This window comes from Cynara cardunculus (assembly GCF_001531365.2).
Source record: "Cynara cardunculus var. scolymus isolate 2C chromosome LG 5, CcrdV1, whole genome shotgun sequence".
NCBI lineage: Eukaryota > Viridiplantae > Streptophyta > Magnoliopsida > Asterales > Asteraceae > Cynara > Cynara cardunculus.
Window position 1 is genome coordinate 13,454,317 of NC_037532.1, and position 11,766 is coordinate 13,466,082.

Here is an 11,766-nt window from a genome sequence, read left to right on the forward strand (position 1 = left end):
CATCTCCCATGCACACACTTGGCTTTTGAAAGATTACTCTGTGCACTCTCAAAGAAATCGGCTATTCCCTTCTACTCCCTAGCTCTCCTGTGTGTGAAGAAATTCTTAGTGTTCTTCATTTCCTTTCAAGAACTCTCTGTGTTGTTCTTGAAAGTTCTTCTCTTTGTAAGATTGTTTAGGTTAGGTTTTCCTTTCCTATCTTCCGCAACAATCTTTTGTATTTCTGTGTGTATTAATTCTTGATATAAATCAATAAGAATTAAAAAGTTGAAAAAATTTGTGTAATTGTATTCAACCCCCCCTTCTACAATTACTTTCTGTTTATTGTCTTACCCTTCGGGATTAACAACTGGCAAAGCTGATCTTGATGCTTAATTACTGGTACCCCTTTAGCTATCTCGTGCAACAACTTCACCGCACCAAAACCTATATGGCCAAGTCGAGCGTGCCATAACCATAACTCTTCACTCATGTTAGGTTGCAAGCAGTAGGGTTTCCCAACTTTTAGTCGGGTCTTATAGAGACAATTTGCACTTCGTGGGACTTTCATAAGTGATCTTCCATCTCTATCTCATATGGTTAAGAAATCGCCTCAGAGACAAATATCACAACCAAATATTATAGCTTGTTCGAGACTAATCACATTACTTCGAAGAGACGAAATATAATAAATATCTTCCAATAATTTTTGTTCTCCGTTTTTTCCTACGAACAAAATCGAGCCCTTTCCTTTTATGTCTACGCACGACCTGTCTCCGAATCTCACTCGTCCGGTTATATTTTCATTTAATTCAGAAAAATACGAGTAATTACCGGTCATATGATTACTTGCACCGTTGTCCAAGTACCATACATCGTCTTCCTCGGTGTTGGACTCGATCTTCCGAAGGATGCACTTTTCTTCATTCAAGAATATCGTTTCTTAAACAAGGTTCATCATAAAAAACGTTACTTCTTCATGATTCGCATCTCCCTCTTACGTCTCATTAAGGTTTGCCTCATGGTCTCAGTTTCGTTCTGGGCATCTCAACACAAAGTGTCTGTACTTGTCGCAACGGTAACACTTGATATTCGAGAGGTCACGCTGCTCATGTTGTTTACCCTTTTTCTTTTGATCTTCACGGTTCTTCATGGAGTCACGTTGACCATGGTTTTGGGTGTTACCCCGACCACGACCTTGGCCACGACCACGACCTCGAGAGTACGAGCCACGCCCTCTACTCCTGTTTGATTCATGGTTCCTGTTGGAATACTCAACCCTAGAATAAAGCAACTTTGCTTGAGTCTCGTTTGCTTTATTTTCTTCTTTGATCCTTTCTTCATAAGCTTTCAATCTACCAACCACATCCTCAAATCCAATCGTTTTAAGATCTAGAACCTGTTCGAGAGCGCCATGATCTAGACAAAACGCCTGGGAAGACTTGTGAGAAATTTCTTTACTAACTTATGTTCTGACATGACATCTCCAAGCGTGGCTGATTTAGAAGCAATACCCGACAGCTTTGCTGCATAATCGTCTATGCTACCGATGTCTTTCATCTTCAAACTTTCGAATTCAGTAGTTAAAGTTTGAAGTCTCACTTCCTTTACGCGTTCATCCCCTAGGTTACGTATCTTTATTACTTCCCACATCTCCTTCTCGGTTTTAAGATTTCCAATTTGAAGGATCAAATCTTTCGGTATCGACTGAAATAAAAGACCCTTCACAATATTATTCTTCTTGGCATCGTCTAAGCCCGGATCTATCACTTCCCAGATTCCATGAATTCCAAGAAGCACTTCCATTCGCATCCTTCATATGGTGTAATTGGTTGATGTTAATATCGGACATTGAAACGTCAATGGGTTTGATTCTTTCACCGACAGCTATGGTATGGTACCTCCTCTCATCCGAATTTTTCTTGGTATGTGAATAAGTCTGTAAGGGGATTTATCCAGCCCTTATATCACGGCTAGAATTGTTGATTTCGGTTTGAGTTGAATGCGCGTAGGCCAATAATGGATTTCCCGTTTCCAACCCACTAATGCTCAATGAACAGCGAGACAATCAACAACCCCACGGATTGTTTCCAACTCGTTGTCGTGAACCAAAAGAAAAGTATGACCAGATCTATTGATCCGATCACACACACGACTCAACCAGAAATCGCTAGTTAGAGTTCGAAGATGGTTTCCGGTTTGTGGAACCCCTTGAGCGCAGGTACAGCATCGATCAGAGGATCTTTTTCAAGGCTCTGATACCAGTTGAAGGTAAGCAGAGTGAAACGAAACAGAAAAAATTGCCAAACACACGAATATTTTATTAAAGAAAACTAACTCAAAACTTCAATCATACATGATCCCTACCCTTCACGGTATTTATAGACTAACCTGACACATTAGAATATATATAGGATACTATTTAATTTAAACCATATAATTATCTAAGGGAACTCCTATAATCTAGGAATAGATAATTATCACATATTTAAATTAAACTTTGATAACTTGGACTACACTCCAATCTCCAATGCCGAACCCGATCCATGCTCCATGCCATAATCGGACTCAGACAATTCGCCAACAGAATGGTGGTGGCTTGTGATCGTTTATATGCATATATATTGTTAGGAATTGAGGATTGGAGATGATATGTATCTGATAATCTCTTGGATGGCGAAAAGATCGATTTTTCGAATATAATATTAAATATTTTGTCCATTATTGTCTTGGGTATCATGGATTTCGTATTGGGATAAATTAAATGAAAACTCTAGCCTTAAAGACTGTAAGATCAAGCCCTTATATACACCTATATTCTCGTTCACATATTTATATGAGAGATCATCGATTAAACGGTTAATAGATAACTACACAATAGTTATACCTGTTAACAAATAAGATGGAAAAAACAATTACAAATGGCTTTGAATCAGAAACAACATCAAAAGAAGTCTAGAGGCTCTGAGGGTCCAGAGGCTCTTAACTCTTTATTAATGCCTATAATTTATACCAAGTCTTTTTTATATCTGATGGAGTATCTTCATAATATTTCTATAGCTGGAAATACGATATATAGCTTATATTTTGGAATAGAAAAAGATAGGACTTTTACTTGTAAAAGTCTTGTAAATATTTGTATTGATCCAATAACGGAATACCTTCAACAAAAATGAAGACTAGTTGAAGAAAGGTTAAGATCATCACAAAAAGACGGAATGGTTTGTCATCTAGCCAAAAAAAAATAAACACAAAATAAAAGTCAAATAGTAGTCTGACAAATATTACTACTGACATGTCGAATTTTGGAGTGCAAACTTTTCCAACAAGTTTGGCTCACCAACTCTCCAACACCTATCCTAGTATGAGAACATGCACAACATGTCAACCAAAGTAAGTTCCAAAAAACTATTTTAATAGTGTCATACTTCATTTATTGTTCCCTCCGTATATAGAAGGATGAGAAAGGTTATCAAATGTCTACATCAACCACAAAGATTTGTATGAAGAGTACAAACATGCATGGATCAACAAATCAGATGAAGATACGTGTTAAAGTTGGACAGTAGCATTTAATGAAATGGATGCTACAAAAGTTCACCCTTGTCATTCAATACTACTCACCCGTTTTGATAGAACATGTTTGTGATAGTTTCTTAGGCAAAACCATCGTCAATATCTAAAGAACTATCTTAGTCATTTGGATCTGAAAGAGTATCTCCTTCATTCACTCTTTTAGTGTTAGCAAATTTGTCACCAGTCAGATTGTTTAGGATCACGGGTCTTCCCTTCCTAACTTTCCCAACAAATCTGCAATTCTTTATTTTATACAAAATATAAAATTGAAAATTGAAAATATGTTGTGTTTGTATTCAACTCTCCTAAAAACACTTCATCTGTAAGTCATCACTTCCCAGGACCAACAATACTACATTTAAAATATGCTATAATATTACATATGTGTATGTGAGTAGGGTTGAGTTCAAACGAGAACATGGTCAAAATAAGAAAACATACAAACGTCTATATCATATGTGATTTTATACTAAAATCATATGCGATTATAAAACACAATTAACGTAAGGGAATGTGCGACTTGGCCCGTAACCTATGTAAAAATATATTTTGAAAAAAAATATATTTAATACCGTAACTCAAATGTGAAACAATACTATAAATCATAGCTTTGTTGAGGAAAAAAATCATGAGAAAAATATGAAAAAATATACATACCTTTATGAAAAAACCTTTCAAGCAAAATATTCTCAATCTATACATATAGATTAATTCACACAGACAACTATCTGTACATAATTTAATGAAAAAACCAACAACACACCCCATAAATCTTTATATTACTTAGGCATGGAATGGGGCGGGGACCTCAATCCACAACCCCGTCCCTGCTCCCTCATCTATGTCCCCGTCCCCATCCCCGTTGGGGAATATGATCGCATCCCTATCCTCATCCCCAACAGGGAATAGGGATCCCCAACGGGGAAACGAAGATTTTTTTTTTCTGTTTATGTAAATTGTTCTAAATCAAATATATGAGAGATTACACATGTTTAAATTTCACAAACTTTCAATAAATCTAAAATCAAAAGGAATTTAATTTAATACAAAAAAGAACACATCGTATGGTAATTAATAAGCTAAAGCCAAAAAAATCAATTTAATGAAAAAAACTTAGCGTCACACGTACTAGAACATATCGAATAATGTCCAAAACCATATCGAGTTAATATCTAAAACATATGGAGTAATTGTATTTTGACTTGACATCCAAAATAAGAAATTAAAAAAATACGCATACTAACCATTATAAGCATCTACCGTCGACTTGGATTGGCTTCTATATTCCGATCGATGATGCTGCTTCTACCGATGAACTATCGGACTTAGCTTTGAAGATGGCTTTATGGACTATGTTCAATCCCAATTGTAAATTTTATAATGTATTAAAAACATATATCATTAAAAAAAATAAAAAAAATCTTATTTTTTTTAATGCAAGGACCGGTCGGTACCGGGACCGGGACCGGGACCGGCGGCCCATAACCAGTTATGAAGTACCTTGACCGGTCCTATCATTTTCGAGGAGGAGCGGGACCGGTTACGCCGGGATCGGTTATGGCCAGTTATGAGAAAGGTGAGGACCGATTGGGACCGGCCCGGGACCGGTTTTTGGCCATCTCTAATCACAATAGCTTCATGGGCCTTGTTGATATGGATTCATGGGATTGGGCCAGGATGAAAGATGTTAACTACAATATTTACAAGGACGGGGTTGCTAATAGGCCTCATTACTATGGCCCAAGTTACTGGTGTTGGGCTGCTGATCCTATTAAGCATTTGGATTAGATTTATTATTGGGCTTGTTGGTTGTTTCATTTTCATACTATGTTTATGTTAATTTCTAGAATTAGGCATTTACTTTGTGTTTTCTCCAAACATTTCCACTTCTTTTTATCTTGGGGTATGCCCCTTGTAATTGTACTCTTTTCTTTATTTGAATAAACTTTTTCCGGGGTTTCGTCCCCTTTATCCAAAAAAAAAATACGCATACTAACATCCAACAAATAATAATTTTAAATTATAAACCTAGTTAGTAAATAAGAAATTACCCAATTTAGTTGAAATAGATAATATATATTTAATTTGTTAATATATATACATATATATATATATATATATATATATATATAACGGATATGGGGCAGGACGGGAAGTATGTTATCCGTCCCCGTCTTCATCCTCGGTTTAAAACAAACAGGGATCTCTATCCCGATTTAGCAGGGAATCCTTGTACTAGTCCGGACCGGATTCCCCAATGCATCGGGAGTCATTCCCATGCCATGCCGAGCCGAATATACTGAATTAGCAGTGTAATGGGCGTTTGAATTTTGGTTGGGCTGGAGAAATATGATCTTCCCTCATTTATTTGAGTTGGGCCTATGAGTATTAAATATGATTCAAAAGTTTCTTTCTTTATCATGCATTTAATTTGTGGTTGTATTGTATGTCCCAAATTCCCAATTATATTTGATAATAGGTCTATGGATTCTCTTTTCAAATCAATAGTCAATAGTTAATACGGTTGTTGCCTTTTATTATCTAATATTTAGGCATAGTACAAGCGGAGGTCCATCCAAAAATAGACTGTTATTTGTGTTTATCTAATTTCTTGTAATTTTTTCCAAATGAAATAAAATGCTTCCAAGGATACTACAAGACATAATTGAAAAGAATAAGACTAGACAGAACAGGAGGATATGATTGGACTGGACTGGGCTGAACAAGTTGTTCGTAAATGTTGTTTGATGATTTTATATGTGTGGTTAATGATGGTGGTGGAAAAGGAGGTGATAGACAGTGGTGGTGATAGTGTGTAAGGGTGTTAAAAAAAAACCGTTGGACCGTTCAAACCGGTCGAATCAAGTCAAACCAGACCGTTTTGGCGTTTTGAGCGGTCTGGTTTGGAAAATAGCAAAAACGGTCCAGTCCGGTCCGGTCTGTGGTTTGGAACCTTTTTTGACCGCCAAATGCACACACACACATATATATATATATATATATATATATATATATTAGCAACCCAACTTTTTTAACTTATTCGCTATGACCCAAATATATCCCCAAGCCTAACATCTAACATAATCAAAATCGACGACTAAAACCATTAAACCATTGAACATATCGACACATTTGATATTGACGGTCTCCAAATTTTAAAATCCCTCAAAAACTCCATCAATCTATTGATCTTTCTAATCCATGGTTTGATTTCGACGCAAATCATCAAGACATCAACCAAGTGATTCAACCAACTTAGATTTGACTTCTATTTTGTTTGGTCAAGAACTCAAGGTTCAAGAATTGAACCATTAAAGGTTGTGAATTCGTGGATTTTGTTAATCAATACTCACAGTAGAGTTGTAACTTTGTTAATTTGTTTGTTTTCTAATATGCTATATATTTATTTGTTTGTATTTTGGATTGCTTTGACTTTTTACTCAAGAGCTGCTTAATTATTACATTTATTTGTTTAGATACTTTGTTTTGTTAAAATGGATATTTAATCTAAAATTCTAAATTATATATGTTTTTTAAGTTTAATATTTAAAGTCCATTAACGGCCCAAACCGCTTAAACCGGTCAGACCAGACCGTCTTTTCGTGGTCTGGTTTGACCGGTCTGGGCACTTGATGTCAAACTGCTCGGTTTAAAAAATTTATAAGCCGCCATTACGGTTTTGTTTGTGGTTTGAGTGGTTAAACCGCCCAAACCGGACCGCGAGCACCCCTAATAGTGTGTAGGTAGAGGCGGCTGAAGGCTGAGAAAACCATTTCAAAATATATGTTTTAAAAAAATGGTTATTACACAACATAATCATGTCTATATTTATACAAACAAATTCTAGATGTGTATAGCTAACCATATAAATAAGAAAATTCCTTTGAAAACACATGAAATTATCATAAAGTTTTTGTCTCTTCAATAAAATAAGACGTGCCAATTTTAAAATCTTTAGAAAATTTGACATTTTTAAAGAAAGAAAAAGAAGAAATTGAAATGAGAAGGTTCAAAGGGGTAATTGAGGTTTGATTATAAATATAAAAAAAATAGATTTGAGGGGGTGCCAATGCCCTTTCTGGCTCTAAGGTGTCTCCGCCACTGACGATTGATGATGGTGGTCAATGGTCAAGGTGATGGTTATGGAGTACATGGAGATGGTAGTGATAGTCATAGTTGATAGTGATGGAGAGGGTGGTGATAGTCATAGTTGATAGTGGTGGAGATGGAGGAGGTGGTGATTATGTAGGGGTAATTGTAGCGGACAGTAACTGTTGTCTATGGTGGTAGCAGCGATGAACATTGATGATCATTAAACTAAATACCATATTAGGGTTATATAGATGAGGGTATGTTGGTGATTTTGTAGTTGTTCCACCTAGTCACAACCCGCGTCCCTAGCATATGTCGCATCAAACGTGAAATAGTGAATGTCATGTTTCATGTCATACCAAATGTGAAACAATAAGGTTTGTCTTGTCATCTCTTTGTCCCATGTACTAAATGTAGCATAAAGACGTCTAAAAAGAAAGTTATTTTCCATTTTGTTGATTAAAAAAATACGGTACAATTCCAAGATAGGGTTATGAGTTATGCACCTAAATTGGTTCTATTTTCGAACCAATAACCGGTTTTTGGATGAACAAAGATGTTCTCGTATTAACCTTTTAAAGTGAGACCAACCTGTTTTTATGAGTTCGTGAGATCATGTAGATAACATTGAATCTACACAACAAGACACTGTGAAGGTAAATATTCACAGTGTTTTCGCTGTGCAAGTTTTGTTTTTTTTTTTTTTTTGTATTTTCACATTGTTTTGTTGAAAATTCAGTGTTATTTTATGATCTCATAAAAACAGACGGGTTTTACAAGAACTCAATTATATATATATATATATATATGTGTGTGTGAGAGAGAGAGAGAAAGAGGGAATATGAAATGGTTATATGTGTGTGTGTGAGAGAGAGAGAGAGAGAGAGGTGAAAAGAGAGAGAGAGAATGAAATAGTTATTTGAATCCCCATGTGTTGGTCATATGTTGTTATGAGGTGAAGTAGTTTTCATCCCCCACAAAAATGGGAAGCATGTGAAAGGTGGGGAAACCACCACATGTTACTTGCTAACTTCCCCCTTCCTTTTTTATCATCAACTCTTTGAATCATTTGTTGTTTTCTTTTTCAATCATAAACAATGATGTATGTTTTTATAATTTCATTTTTATAATAGATATTTTACTGTGAATGTCTCCAATTAAAAGACGAAATATTATACTTACATTAATAAAAACCCATATTATATTTGTCTTCTTGAATGACGTCTCAAATCAACAAAAATGCAAATCATTTTCACAAAAACTAAATAGAGAGGAAGAATCGAGAGATTAAAAGAGATTATTATGTTTAAACAATGTTACCTTATTTCATTCAGGATTCATATGTCACTTTATCCATACATCAAAAATATTCATATGCCTACATATACAAACTTTAGTATGAATGTCTTCGACTAAAAGACGAAATACTATATTTACATAAACAAAAACTCATACCATGATTTGTCTTATTGAGTGACGCCTCAAATCAACAAAAATGCAATTCGCCTCCACAAAATTATAACTGAATAGAGAGAAAGAATTGAGAGATTATCATAGAGGTGTACCATGAAGAGAAGATGAAAAATTATAACCGAATAGAGAGAAATAATAAGAGTTATAACTGAATAGAGAGAAAGAATTGAGAGATTAATGGAGAGATTATCATGAAGGTGTACTATAAAGGGAAGATGAAAAATTATAATTGAATAGAAAGAAATAATAAGAGTTAAAAGATCAATTATTAGATAGAACATAAGTAGGTTGAAATAACCTAATTAAATGATCTTAGATGTTTAAATATTGAGGTGCTCTAAACTAGAGAAAAATGATAAAGTACTTTCTAATTTTGAGAAGAGGCCACGTCATTGCACATGGTTTTTTCATTGAGAAGAGGTCACTCCAATTTATTGGGTTGCATTGGTTGTACAAATACGTGAGTTGAATTTGAAACAAACTCTCTCTCTCTCTCTCTCTCTCTCTATATATATATATATATATATTTAAATTTTCAACTAATTAAAACACAATTTTATCAAATTTATATTTTATTTGAGTTAAAAAATTTCATGAAAGTAATGTTTCTAAAAAGATAAAATATTTAAGACAAAATCTAAGCTTCAAATTTTATTTAATTATTTTGCTAATTATGTTTAGATAATATATATTTGTACCACCAAATTTTATTGATTAATGGAGGGACCAAATCCTAAAAATGAAAATTGAGAGAACTAAATCTGTTATAAAAATAAAAAATTGTTTGAGGGACCAAATATGTTATACTAATGTAAATTTGTTTGAGGGAACAAATATGTTACAAAAGTAAAAGTAGTATGAGAGACCAAATTTGTCATTGCAGACTGAAGGTAGGAAAGAGAAAGGTGAATAAAAATAGAAACGTCCCTTGTTAATAATTTCTTTTAAGGACCTTAATCGTTCATTTATGTAAACCACAACCGACCAAATTTTTATTTAACTCTAAACTATATATTGAGCTTTGTTTTTGGATTTTTTTTATGCTCTGTAATATTTATTTTTGCACATATTTTAATTTTAACAAATTAAAATATTGTATTACATGTAATTCTAATTTAATATAAGTATTTATTTTCAAATTTCTTTTATTTATTATAAATGTCATTATAATTTAATTCTATTTGTTATGTTTAACATTATTTTTACTTTTTTGGTAAGAAAATGTAAACAAGATTTTCTTTAACATAAATGTAAACAAGGTTTTAATAAATAAAGTATAGTTGAGTTGAGAAAATATTTTCAAGTCTATATGATTATTAAATTTTTGCATTAAAATTAAATTAATAATAAATTTCAAATTGTGCACATTACTCAATGGGAAAATCGATCATCACTATGCTACTGTAACTCCATCGTATCTGATATTAAATCAGATCAGAGATTCAGACGAGGACCTAGATTCCGGGTCAAATCGTTCGCACACCATCAGATCTCCTTACGTATATTACTACATATGATAAAAGTGATTTTACGTTTTCGTAAAATGAATTTGTTCTTATTCGGACACCTCTCTCTCTCTCTCTCTCTCTATATATATATATATATATATATATATACACACACACACATGTGTGTGTGTGTGTGTGCAGGTTACCCGTGTGAGAACCAATATAAAAATATTCTTACATTATTTTTCCATCAAGACTATGATTTAAGGTATTGTTTTTAATATTTTTGTGTTCACATTGTGAAAAAATATATGTGAAATGTTTTTGGTTCACATAATGAAATGAAAAATACACGTTAAAAATTTCACATTGTGAAACAACTACTTGTAAAAATATCACATTTATGAACAAATATATAAGGAAAACAATACCTTAAATCATAGCCTTTGATAAAACAAATTCATATAAAAAAATAGGTTGTTACGAGTTTATAATAATTTTATTTAATTTACTCCTTATATACACACCAATCCATCATTTTTACATTCTTAATATTATGATTTAACTGAAAGGAGATTTAAATAGGAGAGCCATGAGAATAAAAATGAAAATAATAAGGAATAAATATAAGAATTAATTTTCATTCCCTCTAGTTTTACTTGGAATGGAATTTTGGGCTTCAGAACGAATGTACATATAATATTATACTAGAAGCGTACTCGCACAATGCAGCGAGATATATCGTGATTTTAATATTTTATTTTATTTTTTATCTCAGTCGATRTTATAATATGGTTTTATGTGATTTTGAGAAAACGATGATGTTTTTATTTTTGAATAAAATATATGTTTGAAGATATCATAAAAATTTGACAAAAATATATCGATATTAATATCAAATTAACTATTTGAAATTCCTCATTTTTTTTGTGTAATTTTTTAATTCAGTTTTTTTATAATTTAATTTATGTACAATAACGAAGTAATTTATATTTGGTTTAATAATATAATTTTTTACAAAGATAATAATTATTTATTTCGTTGGAACTTGATAATTATTCTAATTATATTTTAGATTTTTTATATTTTAAAATAAGATGTTCATTCTCTATTTGATTATGTTTATCCGTAATTATTTATACGAATTCAAACATCGAGCTTTAATAAGTTGTACTTATGCATAATTACTTGTAATCTT